The sequence below is a fragment of the Tachypleus tridentatus genome, chromosome 9 (assembly GCF_004210375.1).
Source record: "Tachypleus tridentatus isolate NWPU-2018 chromosome 9, ASM421037v1, whole genome shotgun sequence".
NCBI lineage: Eukaryota > Metazoa > Arthropoda > Merostomata > Xiphosura > Limulidae > Tachypleus > Tachypleus tridentatus.
Window position 1 is genome coordinate 29971127 of NC_134833.1, and position 19706 is coordinate 29990832.

A 19706-nucleotide genomic window follows, 5' to 3' on the forward strand; every position below is an offset into this window, starting at 1 on the left:
TATGAAGTTAGTCTGAAGTTATTCTTTTGTCACAGTCATTTATTGTTTTAGCTTAAAAGAGTGGTTTATAGAAATACAGTAATTATATATGTGTTATTTGTACAAAATATTGGGAAGAGCAGCACAAGGAAAACAGCAGCAAGAAGTACTGTAAAATAAAATGTATTATCAACGTTTTTAAGTTTCATCTTGGTAATTACTATGTCAACCTGATTATAAAGGCAGTGTTTTTTTATTAATAATTCTGTAAAATTCAGTCACCTTATAAATAGCAGGCCCCTTCTTTAGACTGTTGTGCTTCTTAATGTCTAGATAGCATCCATCTTTGCGTGTGCCAAATGTTTGCTCAAGGAAATTGCTAATTTTTGCAACTAATCTACTTTTCAGTTATAGTATTGATTTTGTAGAAGAACATTATATCACTCTATTTTTTCTTGTGGTTTGTGAAAATGGGTGACTGCCTTATATTCGAAATCACCCTATAATTGGGTGGACACCAAAATCCACATATAGTGGTAGCTCCACGTTTGTTTTAAAGCTAAACGGGTGCCTCCTTCACTACCTATCCCTAATTTTGAACTGGCAGGTAAATGGGAGCCAACCACTGGCAAATTTCAGGACATTAATGAAAAACTAAGGTTGGAACCTTGCTATGTTTTTACAAAGCACATAAAATATGTGCTCCCAAACTCCAGTGGCACAGGGGGATAAGAATGATCCATTCCTCTAGGATGGAATGTCAGTCCATATACAGGTTAACCTGCATTGTGAAGCTTGTAGGGATGAAGTGTCTTGCTTGAGGACAAAACAGCATTATACAGTCCAGCCTCGAACTCACAACCATGTGAGTAATGTCCAATGTACAAAGCTGCTGAACTCTACTGTCCCATAAGTGAAATATTACTGTCATTCGTATAAAAACTTGTTCACATTATATTAAATTGGAGAACTGACCATTATAACTGGTAATATGACAGGTAATGTGGAAAAAGCATAAACTAATGAAATTAGAAATCTTTATACAACTTATTTTAAGGGGGTTTACAGTAAAGTGAAGATAAGATATTTTAAAAATTATAGGAAAATAAAATTAAGTGTATTGACAGTTAACTTCTCTATAACACATATTCAATTAAAAATTAATTTCTAATAATAAACCTAACAAATATGTAAGAAAGCCAGTTATCCATACTATGACCTGGATTATCCACATTTAAGTACAAGTGCTACTTGCATGAGACTTCCTTCTTCAGAGAAAATTAATTTTATACTTTAGAGATGATCAAATATGTATATAGAATTTCTATACTGAGAGTACACTCTATTCACATTTAACACAAGTTAATTCCAGGCTGTGTTCTTGAAGAACTTAGTGTGATATTAATTCTTCTTTATTAGCGTGTACAATATAATGTGGTTCAGGGGCTGTAAAAGCACACTTTCTATCATAACAGCATTGATTAATTGAGTTATATCAAAACTATCACATTTTGTTAAATTTGCACTTTTCACAAAGTTTAAGAATAAATAAGGTGTATTTTTCTTATGTGTATAGGCAGTTTCTGAAACAACTAAACAGTAGTTCACAATATTACAGAAATAGTTTAAAGTGCTTAGGTAATTTATGTCAGATAAAAGATATTAGATGTACATTACATTTGTAATCATTTGAGTTGCACTTAACATTGAGTCATATTTTACAGTAGAAACGTTAAGTATTATGAAGTCTGTATTGTGAATAGCATTTTATAATAAATATATCTAGAAACTTTCAGTTCAAATCACATATAAAAAAAGAGTATTGTTTTATTTCTAATTCCAATGAATACATAACATAGATATATGTTAAAGCAGAAGGCTTGCTTTACATTTGCCTAGTCATGCAAACACTCAATGCAACGTTGAGACGATGAAGTTTTTTTATCAAAACAATGACACTTTTCTATTAGGTAAAAAGAAATGTTAATGATATAAAATGGAAATAATTACTGGAAGCATAAACATTATTGTTTCTTCTTGTGTTTATCAAAAATAAAATTTCACATTTATAAAATTAAATCTGTCAGAATTTTAGCTCTGAATCCTACATGAGTAAACTAAAAAAGTAATCAGTAATTATGATATTTTCGAAACAAAAGAAACTAACAGACTTAAAAACTCAAATTTCCAGGGTGTATTCTTGTGTATAAATAAGCATTTTCATACCAAGCAGTCTCACTATGAGATGACAGTATAAAATTATGTGATGAGTGTCAGTTCACAATCCTCATGTATCTTCATCCTGTAAAGAAAATATAACCAAAATAGATGAAGATATAAATTTGGACTATTGATATAAAATATTCCAAGTTTCATAATCTAGTGTTTTAAATTACATATTGTAATAACACTGTTTTTCTAAAAACTTGAACATTAAATGCTGATGAAAGAATTTCTTACCATTTTTACACACACTAAAGAAATGTTGTAACTAGGTAGTTGAAACAATTGTTATTCATAAAAAGGAAAACTGCAGCTATGATTTTATTTTCTACAGTTATAAGGAGATAAACATAGTAAAGTATAATTTAAACAATAAACTGACTTTTCTTTAGTATTACATATGAATAATATGATACCACAAACAATTTCAGTTAAATGTCATGGTCTACCACCTAAAGCATTCTATAGTCTGAGATGAAATTTGGTATGAAGACCTCCATGTGTCATGATACACAACAAAGGGAATAGTGCACAATTCCTGCTTGAAACCCACTGGGCCAGTAACGAATGATGTAGGTTAAATTAGTATCAATCTTATGGCAGTATTATATCATACTCAAGCCACAGTTAAATGTTGTGTTCTTCCAGCTAAAGTGATCTGCATCCTAAAACTAGTTTTCAGTTACTGTTATAGGTTTAAAAATACTGTTCAGTTAGATCAAAGCTTTCAGGTTTTGTTTCCTCTAAAGATTGCCAAACATGTTTCATTCTTTAGAAGTGTAAAAACCAACAAAAAGCCCTGTTTTGTAACTCTTTCTTAATGTTTCTAAAACATACCTTCTCAGTGACAGAAGAGGTCTCAGAAATATATTTTTTGAAAGATTGGTGTTCCAATTTTTCAGCACTTTTTGATGAATCTAATAAATTAATTTCTGCATCTAAACTTATTGCTGTCTGTTCTGAAGGTTTATCATTATTTCCAGCTGAGATATGTGATCTGGTAGGATCTGAATCACCTGTAGGGTCAACAGGAGAATTTGATCCACTGGTAGAACCATTCACTATCCATTAAAAAAGATAAGGGTTGACTTTACATGATTGATAAAAACACCATTACTGAGAAAATAATTATTTGAAGGTAGCTAAAAAATTATTTTATAACTAAACAAATTTCTTATGAAACCATTATTTCCTCTCAATATTAGTTCATTTTATTACATGTCTGTAATATGATCACGCTTAAACAATCTCATTTTTCTATCCATGATCTAACAGGCACCTGTTACTGTTAAAGTCAACATGTTAACAACTCCTTCTATGCACATTATTAAAAACAAGCTAATGGATATTTAAGTATAGCCATACTGACAGATAATGTTATCAACTTAGCCATATAATATTAATAAGTGCTCCAGCAATGAGAGGTAGGATAGAATTTAATGACACATAAAAAATGTTTAAAGTCTGCAAATTAATTTGGATAGTTTTTAAACTTCAACATTGAAAACAAAACTTTTTTGATATCTAACATGACTGGAAAGAGCATATTAAAGAACAGTCATATCAATTTTCATGAATGACAATCATGATTTATTTATATTTGCCTAAGTCTGGTACATTACAACCAGTGAAACATTTTAAATTGGGATGTTTTAAATTTAGTTGGGCAGATTAATTAATTGCCCTAAAACTAAGAAATATTAGCAAGTGAAATTATTCCATGTAAAGGTAGATATTATTCCATACCAGAAACAATCCTATTTTCCTCACTTGTACTCTCAATCTCAGGGGTTGCTTGTGGGATTTTAACATCTGTTTCAAAAACCTGCAGTTCATTGACAATACAGATATTAAACAGTACAAAATACAAACTTATTAAAATACCTTACGATTCAAAACAAAAGCTAATTAGATACAAGTAGCTTGCAATATAAAACTTTTTTCGGGGATTGCAGCTCCTTGGCAGGTGCCCTAGATTGAAGCCCATGAACTAAAGAATTAAGATATTTTTTAGAAGTTATGCTTAAATATAAATGTTACCAATAATTTCTGAATGGTATTTTCGGGGCATATTAAAACTTGAAATCAAAATTTAAACATCAGAAATAAGCCAAACATTTGTGCACTGGAGAATCCTTTTTGCACAAGTGATCAAAATATTGTAACTGTTTTAAAATTAAGTCTTCCTTACTATGAAACAATCAACATTTTAGAAGGTTTGCACTTTTTTTATTTTATGTAACTATACAAATTCCAAGTTCATATGTCACAAAAAGGAAAAGACTGGGTAATGCCATTTTCCAGACTAATGAGAGAAGAATCACTTTTTAACAGTTTCTGTACAATGTTGAGTGGGTAACTGTCTTTTGCTGTTTTATTTGTTTCTTAACAATGCTACATAACTGTGTGTTTGGATAAAAATGCAAGGCAATTGAATTTAAGACCATCAGAAATAAAGGTAGGGTCATAAGCAGACTTGAACATTAAACTTTCTATCACAACAACAACACTCGTGTGTGTGTTTCCTTATAGCAAAGCCAGATTGGGGTATCTGTTGAGTCCACCGAGGGGAATCAAACCCTTGATTTTAACACTGTAATTCCATAGACTTACCACTGTACTAGTGGGAGACAACACCAATTGTAAGAGCTGCGAATGGTAATCATACAGAATATCATAAAAGTAAATGGAAAATGAGCTAAAGTTATGTCCACAGGAACTTGACAAGAACACTGTTTAGTTGGTTTGTGAAACATTTCTGAAATGTTAAATTATCAGAAATGGCTTTATCATGAAATGAGCAAGTACAAAATGCAAAGAGGTACATTTTAAACCTTGTACAATTATAAAAAATATTTAACTCTTTAAACCTGAGCAGACACTGCCAGCATTTAGCTAAAAATCCAAATGTACCCATTAGACAGTAACAGTGTCCAACAATATTTATGTCTGTTTGGCTAAAATCTAATTCAAGCTATGTTATTTTATAAACAGACCATGAATTTTATGGGGTATGGTGATAGTGATTAGGACAGCATGAACATTATGGGTTTAAAAAGAGTTAAACTGGAAACAATACAATTCTGGTTTCAAGGCTAAAAACAAGAAATCAAAATATAATTGGTGAAGAGAAACTGGGTGTGATGGTGAAGTATGGAAATATCAGTATTATGCAGTAGCTGTAGTCTCGATTCCTTACTTATGAATTTATTTTTAAAATATATTTAAATGGTAAATTATATGAAAAAAATTGCCTTACAAATTTTACTGAGACACTAATTGCTTTGTGCTTAAAAACAAAGAAACATAGGCACTGAAAGCCCAGTTTTTGATATTATAAGTCATTACTCATTCAGCTGTAATCTTGAAAAAATTTTCCTTGTATGTCTTTAATAAAGAAACTACAGGTAAAAACATTAGTCTTTTTTGGAGAAAAACAGTTATTATTTGTGCATTTGAAGAGAAAGCATTTTTTGTCTCACTGAATGTCCCTCTAAGTGAAGTAAATTTTTTCTATATGGTTTATTTGTTTCAGAATCTTCATGAAAGCTCAACTCTAGGTCTATTACTTGTCTAATCAAATAGCACAATTTGTTTTTTGTTTTTAATTTCATGCAAAGCTACATGAGGGCTATCTGTGCTAGCCATCTCTAATATAGCAGTGTAAGACTAGAGAGAAGGCAGCTAGTCATCACCATCCACAACCAACTTTTGGGCTAATCTTTTACCAACAAATAATGCGATTGACTGTCATATTATAATGCTTCCATGGCTGAAAGAGTGAGCATGTTTGGCGTGATAAGGATTCAAACCCTCCACTCTCAGATCACATGTTGAGCACTCTAACCACCTGGCCATGCCAGGCAACAGCACAATTTGACTGTCACTCTTATAATGTATCTCCAGTCCCATACTGTTGAGTTATTTATGCATCATCTATGGGCCACAAATCATTAGCACTCAGAATCATAATTAAAACATTCTAACCACACTCAATCCTATTTTGTATGGATAATGGCCATAAATATTCAATACTGAGATAGCAATCACATTATTTATTTTGTACATACTATTAAAAAAGAACCAGATGATGATGTGTATTTTCTTATATAAAATCATCTTACTTGTTTCCTCATTACTCTGTCAATGTCTTCATTTTAGTTATTTTCTTATTTACTCTGTCAGTGTTTAAATCTTTCTTGTTTCTTTGTTATTTTGTCAATGTCTTCATCTTATTTGTTTCCTCATTACTGTGTCAATGTCTGCACCTACTTGTTTCTTTCTTATTGTGTCAATGTCTATAGCTACTTGTTTCTTTCTTACTGTGTCACTGTCTATAGCTACTTGTTTCTTTCTTATTGTGTCAATGTCTATAGCTACTTGTTTCTTTCTTACTATGTCAATGTCTACATCTTACTTGTTTCTTTCTTATTGTGTCAATGTCTATAGCTACTTGTTTCTTTCTTATTGTGTCAATGTCTATAGCTACTTGTTTCTTTCTTACTATGTCAATGTCTACATCTTACTTGTTTCTTTGTTACTGTGTCAATGTCTATGTCTACTTGTTTCTTTCTTATTGTGTCAATGTCTATGTCTACTTGTTTCTTTCTTATTGTGTCAATGTCTATAGCTACTTGTTTCTTTCTTATTGTATCAATGTCTATGTCTACTTGTTTCTTTCTTACTATGTCAATGTCTACATCTTACTTGTTTCTTTGTTACTGTGTCAATGTCTACATCTACTTGTTTCTTTCTTATTGTGTCAATGTCTATAGCTACTTGTTTCTTTCTTACTATGTCAATGTCTACATCTTACTTGTTTCTTTGTTACTGTGTCAATGTCTACATCTACTTGTTTCTTTCTTATTTTGTCAATGTCTATAGCTACTTGTTTCTTTCTTATTGTGTCAATGTCTATAGCTACTTGTTTCTTTCTTACTATGTCAATGTCTACATCTTACTTGTTTCTTTGTTACTGTGTCAATGTCTATGTCTACTTGTTTCTTTCTTATTGTGTCAATGTCTATGTCTACTTGTTTCTTTCTTACTATGTCAATGTCTACATCTTACTTGTTTCTTTGTTACTGTGTCAATGTCTACATCTACTTGTTTCTTTCTTATTGTGTCAATGTCTATAGCTACTTGTTTCTTTCTTATTGTGTCAATGTCTATAGCTACTTGTTTCTTTCTTACTATGTCAATGTCTACATCTTACTTGTTTCTTTGTTACTGTGTCAATGTCTATGTCTACTTGTTTCTTTCTTATTGTGTCAATGTCTATGTCTACTTGTTTCTTTCTTATTGTGTCAATGTCTATAGCTACTTGTTTCTTTCTTATTGTATCAATGTCTATGTCTACTTGTTTCTTTCTTACTATGTCAATGTCTACATCTTACTTGTTTCTTTGTTACTGTGTCAATGTCTACATCTACTTGTTTCTTTCTTATTGTGTCAATGTCTATAGCTACTTGTTTCTTTCTTACTATGTCAATGTCTACATCTTACTTGTTTCTTTGTTACTGTGTCAATGTCTACATCTACTTGTTTCTTTCTTACTATGTCAATGTCTACATCTTACTTGTTTCTTTCTTACTGTGTCAATGTCTACATCTTACTTGTTTCTTTCTTACTGTGTCAATGTCTATGTCTACTTGTTTCTTTCTTATTGTGTCAATGTCTATGTCTACTTGTTTCTTTCTTATTGTGTCAATGTCTATGTCTACTTGTTTCTTTCTTACTGTGTCAATGTCTATGTCTACTTGTTTCTTTCTTATTGTGTCAATGTCTACATCTTACTTGTTTCTTTCTTACTGTGTCAATGTCTATGTCTACTTGTTTCTTTCTTATTGTGTCAATGTCTATAGCTACTTGTTTCTTTCTTATTGTGTCAATGTCTATGTCTACTTGTTTCTTTCTTACTATGTCAATGTCTACATCTTACTTGTTTTCTACATCTTACTTGTTTCTTTGTTACTATGTCAATGTCTACATCTTACTTGTTTCTTTGTTACTGTGTCAATGTCTACATCTACTTGTTTCTTTCTCATTGTGTCAATGTCTACATCTACTTGTTTCTTTCTTATTGTGTCAATGTCTACAGCTACTTGTTTCTTTCTTACTATGTCAATGTCTACATCTTACTTGTTTCTTTGTTACTGTGTCAATGTCTACATCTACTTGTTTCTTTCTTACTATGTCAATGTCTACATCTTACTTATTTCTTTGTTACTGTGTCAATGTCTACATCTACTTGTTTCTTTTTTACTATGTCATTGTCTACATCTTACTTGTTTCTTTGTTACTGTGTCAATGTCTACATCTATTTGTTTCTTTCTTACTATGTCAATGTCTACATCTTACTTGTTTCTTTGTTACTGTGTCAATGTCTACATCTACTTGTTTCTTTCTTACTGTATCAATGTCTACATCTTACTTGTTTCTTTGTTACTGTGTCAATGTCTACATTTTCTTTTTCTTTGCTACGGTATCAATGTCTACATCTACTTGTTTCTTTGTTACTGTATCAATGTCTACATCTTACTTGTTTCTTTGTTACTGTGTCAATGTCTACATTTTCTTTTTCTTTGCTACGGTATCAATGTCTACATCTACTTGTTTCTTTGTTACTGTATCAATGTCTACATCTTACTTGTTTCTTTGTTACTGTGTCAATGTACACATCTTACTTGTTTCTTTGGTACTATGTCAATGTTTGCACTTAACTTGTTAAGTGTTCAATTGTCTAATTAAATACCATATAATAAAGTGTACAATTTAAAAGATTGGTAACAAAGCTGATAAAAAAACATATCAATACAAACTTAATAAACTTGTAATAATCTCTACACCTACTTGGTTTGAAAGTTGGCTTAATAACATTTGGTTGAAAAGCATACCTTTACCTTCTTTTATTGTAAGGGAATATATCAGGCTATCACATAAGACCTCAGGGAGATACAGAACATACTTATAGCAGTTATTATATATACGTTTTCTATTTATCTGTAAATATTTTCTTTCTAAGAATTCAAAATATCTAATGATGATCTTATACTTACTGTTCCAAAACCCTCTCCTTCAGGAACAACAAGTTGGTTCTTAAGCTTCCTATAGAGGTATTCAGCTTTCTGTCGTATGACATCACTTTTCTTAAACTTGCGACACTACAGAGATGAAAATAATTTTCCATTCTTTGAAATCACCAAGACTTTAAACTAACAAATAACATTTAGTTCATCAGGGAATGACAGCAACTGTTTACTTAAAATGCAAGTAGTAATGAAATCTGAGAGTTATAAGAAAAAAATCACAAAACAATATACAACTACAGTAATATCAGATCAGAAAGAACTCAAATAGTTTAATACTTAATAAAGGGTGGTATATGTTTATATTTAAGAGCAAAAAAAAGTTAAAAGATAAATAGTTAATAATACCACTGCACAAATAGAATAACTTTTAATGTGGCTGTTAGATACTGCAGATCATTGAAATAAATCACAAGATTCACTGAAATGTGTTTTTAAAAATATCTTCCCATTCCATTTTATTTGTTCGTTTAGAATTAAGTACAATGGGCTATCTGTGCTCTGCCCAACATGGGTATCAAAACCCAATTTATAGTAATGCAAGTCCAAAGACATACCTTTGTGCCACTGGGGAGTTTCTGTTTTATATAACAAGTCAATTGACTCTACGTGTGTTACATGAAAGGTTTAACAAAATCATATGATGTATTTTTTTTAAACAAAGCAGTCAATAACACTGTTTTAACCAATCCAATTCCAAAATTTGTGCTGAGGCATGCAAAGGTAGTATGTTTAGAGAGTAAGTACGAATACAGAAGCAACACAGAAAATTCACTGAAAAATCTTATCAGGTTTATTTCATTCTGTAATTACAAAAATTAGAAATAAACTTGTATAAGGCCAGTAAAGAGAGATTTCATGTAATGTAATATCATAACATTTGTTTGTTGATAATCACACTTGACTGACATAAGGCATCATGTACTATAACAGAAGATATATTGTAAATGAATGACATAAACTAGGTTTTGACCCCAGCCTTTTGTGTTGCAACTTAATTTTTTTAGCTTTGATGCTTAGTGAAAGTCTCCTTGGCAGTTGTGGTATGTGGCACATAGGATCTGTGGTTGAGGTGTTATTACCTTCTTTTTATTGGAAAACCATACACAGCTAGTAAAGAACCACTTTTCAAACATTATTATTAATGTTATTGTGACATACTATCACACAAACAATCATTCTATAAGTAATGCTTTGATCACAGATGGTGTTATATACTATAACAGTTTAACATCTTTTTACTGTTTATTACAGAATTAAAATGTTCAGGAGAAACCGGATGTTCCATCAAACACAAAATTATCATCCAGGTTGCATCCACTAAAATATTTTGTGCACGAACAAGGGAATGGAGAGGGGCAAGATACTAGTGTGTGATAATTATATCAACAAAGAATAGTATTACTTAACTATTTCCAAAATACAAGTTTCAAATGTGATATGTGTTAATTTGTAAATAATATTTGAAGGATTCAGTCACATTTGGTGTACTATGTTAGACCATTTATGATTTGTCTTTTACAAAAAGGTGGAATCTTGTACAGTAACTTGATTGTTAAAAATACAAAAAAAAAAAGACACTATGAAATTACAGACATGGGTAATAATAATTTAGATCCATAAAGAAAACAAATCACATGAAATATGACCATTAAGTAGAAATGGCAATACAAAGTTTATGTGAGTCAAGGTATAAATAATCATGTGTTTACATTTCTGGAAAATTACTGGTAGAGATGACTTTTGTTTACATTTCTGAAAATACCAATTTGCACAGATAGAAAAGTAAAAGTTACTATCTTTAAAATACCAATTTGCACAGATAGAAAAGTAAAAGTTACTATCTTTAAAATACCAATTTGCACAGATAGAAAAGTAAAAGTTACTATCTTTAAAATACCAATTTGCACAGATAGAAAAGTAAAAGTTACTATCTTTAAAATACCAATTTGCACAGATAGAAAAGTAAAAGTTACTATCTTTAAAATACCAATTTGCACAGATAGAAAAGTAAAAGTTACTATCTTTAAAATACCAATTTGCACAGATAGAAAAGTAAAAGTTACTATCTTTAAAATACCAATTTGCACAGATAGAAAAGTAAAAGTTACTATCTTTAAAATACCAATTTGCACAGATAGAAAAGTAAAAGTTACTATCTTTAAAATACCAATTTGCACAGATAGAAAAGTAAAAGTTACTAAAAATACCAATTTGCACAGATAGAAAAGTAAAAGTTACTATCTTTTGCACACAAAGTTCTGTACTTTTCTTCATAGTTTAATGTTTAGGAATAACAAGAAACACAATGAGACCTCACAATTCAAATAATTTTCAGAAACACGTCATAATAGAATTACTGAATATACATTACCTTGAAAAAGAATCCACCTCCCTGCAAAAATTCCATAACTTGTTGCCATTTGAGCTTACACACATGAAACTTTCAAATACATTTAGAATTTAACCTACCACAAACTGAGAGAGCTAGCAAAATACTGATAATATGTAAGTAAGAGAGATTTCTCAAATAAAATTAAAATATTCTCAATTGCATAAGTATTCAACCCATTTGTTACATCAATGCTAAATCAGTTCAGGTGTGAAAGATTAGTTTGAAAAGTTACAAAATTAGTGTAATGGTCTGTGTGTAATCAAGATGTTTTAGCACAGAGTAAATGTACCTGTTCAAGCCACAACTCATATGTGACAAACCAAGCATAAAGACAAGAAGAGCTATCCAAGCAAGTCACAGACAGAGCGATAGAGAAGCACAGATAAGGAGAAGGTTACAAGAAAATTTCAAAGTCACTAATCATCCATTTGAGTACACTGAAGTCCATCATATTCTTCATACCAGCCAGTTATTATCCAGATCAGGCCACCATTTCCAAACTAAGGAGCCAAGCAAGCAAGAAACTGGTTAGAGATGCCACTGTGAAGACATCAGTAACTCTGAAAGATTTGTAAGGCTCCATGTCTGAGATGGGACTCAGTGTTCATATGTCAACAATATCCTATTTCCTACACAAAGCTGACCTGCATGGGCAAGTGTGGAAAAAATAAAGGATTACTTAAAACTAATATTAAATCTGGTATGAGTTTATGACAAAGCATTTAAATGGTGCTGCAGACATGTAGCAGAAGGTTTTGTGGTCAGACAAGACAAAAGTCAAGTTTTTTTTTTCTCTAAATTCAATGCATTACCTCTGACACAAGCTAAACACAGGAGAACACCATCTCAGCTGTTAACACTGTGGTGACAGTATCATGTTATGGGAATGCTTCTCATCAGCAAGGGCTAAGAAGTTTGTCAAGACTGATGGTAAGATGGATGGTGTAAAGTACAGGAGGAAAACTTGCTTGAGCCAGCTAAGAATTATAAACTGGGTTCACATTTCAACAGGATCCGAAACACAAGGAGTGATAAAAAAAAAGTGAATGTCCTGGAATCATGGTCCAGTCAAAGTCCAGACTTGAATCCAATATAAAATTTATAACACAGCTTGAATATTACTGTCCACCATCAATCCCTAATGAACTTGACAGAACTGGGGCAATTTTATCAAAAAGAATGGACAAAAGATGAAAGTTTTACCATCCCATTGTGGAAAGCTGATAAAAACCTATCCAAAGAGACTAAGAGCAGTAATTGCTGCCAAAGGTACTTCAATTTAAAAGGTTCAATACTCATGCAATCAGGAAATTTCAAGTTATATATTTTCTTTGCAAGTTTTCCTAACATTCAACCTCATTCACATATAATAGTGTTGAGTTTGATCATTCAAGTTTTCAGTAAAAACAAGTTAATTAAAGAAATTGTTTATATTACTTGTATTTCATCAAAATGGGACATTATTGGTAAGGGGTGAATATTTTTGCAAGGCACTGTAAAACACTGTACTTTAAAAACAAACATTAAATGAAACAATAAAACATGGGCACCTACTTTTTTAATGGTGTGGATAATATCTGGTTCTCTACTAATTACAAACTGTGTTAAGGGAATGCTGTCCAGTTCGTTGAGAGCTTTCAAACAGCAATCAACATCCTGAAATATGTATGTATGTATTTGAATAAAATATCATGTAATATACTGGAACAATTAAAACTATTTCAGTTTTTAGGAATTTTTAAAAATTGTGCTAAATTTTATGGTGCATTACAAGAATATTAATGAATTACAAAAAATAGCCAGTGTCAACCAACTGAAGTTAGGAAAATTTACATTCTATATGCAGAACATATTACTTTGTATTTTTTAAAAATAGAAGTGTTTAAGATAGTATAACAAATATTCTCAAGACAGCTCATATGGGTATTAAAACATAACATACAGAACAACGTTTTGACCTTCTTAGGTCATCTTCAGGTTAACCTCATTTTAATTTGCATCAGTGACATAAATTTAGGATTAATAAATTATTTAAATTTTCTGACAATATTAAGGTCTTGGGGGTTCCTGGCTGTGAGAGGAGTTTGCTACTTTATAAAAGGATCTGAGTTATTTGGTGAGCTGAGTAAATAAATGGTATATGGTTTTCAATCAGAACGAATGCAAGGTTACTGCATGTGGGATATCACAATTTGTGTTATGAATATAAATTTCAATGGGAATAACTTTAGTCATGTTATGGAACAAAAAGGATCTTAGTGTTATGGTTAATCAGTATTTAAAGGCATCCAAACAGTGTGTTGTTGTCAATAACAAGATAAAAAGGATTTTATGTTGTATCTAAAGAAATATTGAATACAAGCTGACACAAGTTATAATGTCATTGTATTGTTTAATGGTTAGGCCACATTTAGAGTACTCTGTTCAGTACTGGGCTTCTTACCTTAAGAAGTATATTGAATTGTTGAAAAGAGTTCAGAGGAGAGCTACTAGGATGATACCTGGAATGGAAAGGTTGTCATACAAGGACAAGTTAAAATCTATGAAATTGTCTTGTCATGAATAAATAAGAGTTGGGAGAGGATCTTATTAAGGTATCTAAGATTGATGTATTGTCTTTTCTCCATACTCAATGATGAGAAAGGTAGGACTATAGGACACAAATATAAATTTTGGAATGTAAAAGCAATATTTGGTAAAGATAGTTTTATTTTTTCAGAAAGATTGTTAGTTTTTGGAATGGGTTGTCTTCAAATGTGATGGATGCAGTAAATTTTAGGGAGTTTAAGGGAAAGACTGATAAATATTTAAATGATAAGGGCCAGCTTTTGGTTCTTTTTATTATTATTATTTTTTTTTTTATAGTGGATGGAATGGCCAGGATAGACCAATAGTTCCCTCACTGATCTTAAATTTTATGTTATACATAAAAGCAATATAAACTGTAACTTTTTAAACCTAGCTAGGCTTACAATACAGATAATGTTTTAGTATACCTGCTTTGACAAGTATATACATTTTATTATTTAAGAGTTCTGATTTTCAGACTGTGTTTTATTCAACATAGTAGCTTAATTTTCATTGATACCTAAAAAATACATAGTATATAGCTTAGGAAAAGGGCATTCATGTACATATATTTAATTACACTTTATTATCAGCAGTAGGATAGAAAAAAACACCAGAGAATAAAGTTGCTTTTGCACATAATATTTTAAGCAAAACTACAGAGAAGAAAACATTATTAGAACTAAAAACATTGCCTTCTATTCAATAGCCTCTTTATCAATTACTGACAATACAACAGCAGCAACACTTAACTCCTTAATGAAAATGTTTCTAGAAAAATCAATGAGTGTTTTTTGTTTTTTCACATGAGCATATAAAGCACAATTTAGATTTACATGAAAACTGTGATATTCATAAGATGCACCCCTGTGATGATGAACAAATAAATTGATTATTCTAACAACAGCTACTCACTTCTTGGTCAATCAGCTGAACAGTTTCCTTCTAAGAGCAAATGCAAATTAGAAAATGTATTCTAGTTATAATTACATCTTAGAAAACAAAACACATACAACACAGCATGCCAGTCTATCCAGCAGTGGTTGAATACTCAGATTATTCTTGTTGAATCTTTTTTTCAGTTTTATGTTACAACTAGAAATACTCAGCAATGACTGATACATTTAGGCTTGTCAATTTAGACTTACCTTTGAAAAAAAAAAAAATTGTATTTACTACCCAATACAATAACTGATGTATTATGGATGACTGCCAGAATAATTAATGCAATGTAAATTTTTATTAAATGCATTTGTTATTTTACACCATCAAGCTTTCAACATTCCAAATGTTAAGCACCAGGCAATCACATACTATATTAAATCAAAACAACTGAAAATTACCATTTACATAAAAATATAAACTAGAATAAATACACAAATAATGCAACATTTGTCCTTTTTGATTAAGATTTCACTGTTTTTTACTTACCATAAACTCAAACAAAGTTCATGAACCCCTTAAGAGTGTGATTTTTATATCAAAGCCACATCAGGCTATCTATCTGCTGAGCCCACTGAGGGGAACCCCTTAAGACTCTTAACTGAGCTTAAACACAGCTTGTTAGCTTCCACATGGTTACACCTGTGGAAACCACAGGTGGATTTTACCACATATGTAACAGTCAAATTTGCTCAACTTTACCAAACTAATTTCTGTCAGATAGATGCACTTTATCCCCTCTCTGAGATCTAGCATGTTTCATGCAACCTGATGTTTATCAAAGTTAAATTTCAGTTTCTTTTTGTCCTTTCCTCTTTAGCTTTAAGTTATCTTGACATTGAAGTTTTTACTCAACACTTTCTAGGCTATATCCATTTGCTGAGGGAGTATATTTGTAAATTAGGGATACAGCTTCATAACTGGCAAAACTTTTGAGCACAAGTCTTATATGATTCTGAGATTTCTTTCAACCCTGATACATTATCTAGACTACTTGTGATATTTGGAGAGCTACATTTTAGATATGACTGACTCAGTAATGGCGTGTCTCATAAATATGGTTTTGAGCTGCTCAAGTGATGTTTCTAGATTGTTGTTGTTTTCTGCAATTGGAGAAGACATAAGGTGGCAAACAATTAATTTGAGGGAACAGAAAAGAAACTTTCACATTCTTGTATTGATGAGAGTCATATTTCCCAGATGGGGGCTACTAAAAGATAGAGCCCTTTAATTGTGATCTCCCCCTTTGCTCCCCACATACACACACACACTATTTCATCAAACATACCCTCGGTTCAGTGGTTTGTACATGATGTACATTTGTACTATAAGTTAGGTTTCTTCATTAAAGCTTGTGAACTAGTCCACAATCAAGAGGTTTGCTGACTTTTCAAAATTGAAAGGCCTGTTGTACTTTTTTTCCCAAGGTCTCTTACAGCAGAATAGGGATGAAAGGCTAAACAAAGTACTGGAAACTATGGCACATACACATCAATGTGTGACAGAGTAAATACTCTCTTCACTTCTAATCTTGGTCATCACACAGTCTGTTAAACCTTTTGGTCTCAGTAATACTTTATTAAGCTTCACAAAGATAGACCATAATTTCTTGCCTCAGAGAGAAGGGCACCATGAGGTGTTGTGAACATATTAGAGGTCCTTATTTCATTGTGCTCTGTAAAGTTGATAGCTTCTGAGAATGCCTTTCAGGCTAACATTTCTCACAGATTGACATGGTCTGTCAGCACACATCGTCTAAACTGTCAGCACACATCGTCTAAACTGTCAGCACACATCGCCTAAACTGTCAGCACACATCGTCTAAACTGTCAGCACACATCGTCTAAACTGTCAGCACACATCGTCTAAACTGTCAGCACACATCGTCTAAACTGTCAGCACACATCGTCTAAACTGTCAGCACACATCGTCTAAACTGTCAGCACACATCATCTAAACTGTCAGCACACATCATCTAAACTGTCAGCACACATCGTCTAAACTGTCAGCACACATCGTCTAAACTGTCAGCACACATCGTCTAAACTGTCAGCACACATCATCTAAACTGTCAGCACACATCATCTAAACTGTCAGCACACATCGTCTAAACTGTCAGCACACATCGTCTAAACTGTCAGCACACATCGTCTAAACTGTCAGCACACATCGTCTAAACTGTCAGCACACATCGTCTAAACTGTCAGCACACATCGTCTAAACTGTCAGCACACATCGTCTAAACTGTCAGCACACATCGTCTAAACTGTCAGCACACATCGTCTAAACTGTCAGCACACATCGTCTAAACTGTCAGCACACATCGTCTAAACTGTCAGCACACATCATCTAAACTGTCAGCACACATCGTCTAAACTGTCAGCACACATTATCTAAACTGTCAGCACACATTATCTAAACTGTCAGCACACATCATCTAAACTGTCAGCACACATCATCTAAACTTTAATCTTGTTGTTTCTAACCTGTTGGTTGCCATTAAAGTGGCCTCACTCTCCAACTCCTGGTCTGCTTTATAATCTTAACCTTATGGTTTGGTTCATTTAGAATTTACAGCACAGCCACACAAGGGCTACCTGTGCTTGCTGTCTCTAATTTAGCAGTGATAGACTAGAGGGAAGGAAACTAGTCAATTCCACTAACTAACTCTTGGGCTAGTCTTTTACAAGTTAATAGTGGGATTGGCAATCATGTTACAATGCCCTCATGGCTGAAAGTGTAAGCATGTTCAGTGTGATGGGGATTCAAATCCCTGTAGATTGTCAGTTAAGCTCCCTAACCACCAAGCCACTGACCTAATGGAGTCCTGGGTAGTAGACAGCTCATGTCATAGTATGTTAACAGTGGAGCAAAATTAAAACCATCAGCTTCATGTATAACCCCTGAAGGCTTGGTAGCAGCAAGACTTAACAGTTAGACAAGTGGTTAATGATCCTTTTCAACAAAGGAAATCTTGGAATTTCTCACAGCCTTGCATATCTGCTAGCTCCTTCTTTTCAATATCAATATATCTATCCCCTAATATACAAATTCCAGTTTCTAGTTGAAAACAATTTTAAAGAAAACTACACAATATTTCAGCTTCTCAGTCAAGTTTAATCAGGTATACAATAGCTGTATGCTTACATCTGATGTAGATAAAATATTGTAAAATCTCCTTATAAACATGTTCTCCCAGGTATTTTCAACCTGAATGGCACCTAAGTGGTCAAGTCATAAAAACGTAAGATCAAGAATAGTCATTCCTAATATTTAACTTTCCAACCAAATGGAAGACAATAACATCCCTCACAATCTTCGTCTACCTCATGAAACAAATATAAGGAATAACTGAAAATCACAAAAAGGAACTTCCTCTCAGGAAGAAGAAGTGCAAATTTTATCAGTGCCATTATCTTCTGTATTATTCTTTTCATTAATTCACTGATAGTTTTGTGATACTTCTGCAGTGGGAAATTAAAAATTTCAAACTATAACTTAGTTTCTTACATTTCTTCAGAACACTAAATTAGACTTTGCAACTTTTGCATACAAAAAATTTTTTTATCCATCATAAAGTGATTTTGATGTATTACAGAGATGAAAATAAAACTTACCATACTAGCAAAACTTAGACTGTTTTTAATTGTTTCATCAAGCTCACGTAATTGAAATTCCAGGTGGGTGTCTGGAAGAAACAGTCATTTAAAAATCTTCATTTCCTGATACCTTTCTTTAATCCATTTACCTTTGAAATAACTTTTAATGTATTCTGACATTTTAAAAGTTTCTTCAGCACTTTAGGCTTGAAACTATTTCATCTAATAATTCATAAAAATTGATGTTTTAAAAATAAAACAACTGTACTGAAAAACTGGTTACATTTACAAAAATTAGACACTTCACCTTAATCCTCATCACTAGGCCTCTTGCCACCAAAACACAGTATAATTCTCATACATACTAGCCAAAATATACAATAACTATGGCATGAAGACATACCATGCATTTCTAACTTCATATTTGCATAGTGAAAATTTTCAAAATATTTCAGTTATGCAGATATATGTGCAGTTTTTGCATAAAACATGGTCAAGTCATGACTGAGAAGAAAGATAGATTGACATTACACCTGATCTGCCCACGGGAGTTATAGTTATAAAGCTAACCCTTGTGTATGAAAGTCCTCCAACAGCAAGTCATGTGATGTCTCAAGGATATAACTTCCCTTATTTTCAAATGGGAATGACCTGTCACGTAGATAGTGCTAGTCATTTTTGGTGAGTCTGACTTTAGTGATTCAACTAAGTAACTTAAGTTTGAGTCAGTGTGGAAAGGAAGTCAAGGGAATCAACCTCAAATAAATCTTGAAGGAATAATACCAGTATGACCAATCTACTATTCCAGTAAAGGTGACTCTTGAATTATGTTTCATTTTGTTCTGTACACTTGTGTTCAGTCCATTTATTTCTTAGTGGAACTCAGAATTCCTTTATAACATATCCTACTGA

At 32.1% G+C, this 19706-nt stretch overlaps 1 long non-coding RNA gene across 1 annotated transcript; it reads right to left on the reverse strand.

The window, feature by feature from the left end:
• Window positions 1-9329: 9329 nt before the first annotated feature.
• On the reverse strand, window positions 9330-18806 carry LOC143224960 (uncharacterized). Its single transcript, XR_013013533.1, has 3 exons — window positions 14129-18806; window positions 13240-13341; window positions 9330-9365 (listed from the first exon to the last, which is right to left on the reverse strand). It is a non-coding gene; the product is annotated as an uncharacterized LOC143224960 (long non-coding RNA).
• Between the last annotated feature and the right edge of the window lie 900 nt (window positions 18807-19706).